Here is a 251-nt window from a genome sequence, read left to right on the forward strand (position 1 = left end):
TTATTGATATTGTTATTATTATAAATGTTATTATTGTTAATGTTATTTTTGTTATTTTTTTTATTATTGCATTTTTATTATTTTTATTATTATTAATGTTATTATTATTATTATTATTATTATTATTAATGTTATTATTATTATTATTATTATTATTATTATTATTATTAATGTTATTATTGTTATTATTGTTATTATTATTATAGTTAATACTGTTATTATTATTATTATTATAATTGTAATTATGGGTA

Source organism: Vespa crabro, chromosome 4 (genome assembly GCF_910589235.1).
Source record: "Vespa crabro chromosome 4, iyVesCrab1.2, whole genome shotgun sequence".
Lineage (NCBI taxonomy): Eukaryota > Metazoa > Arthropoda > Insecta > Hymenoptera > Vespidae > Vespa > Vespa crabro.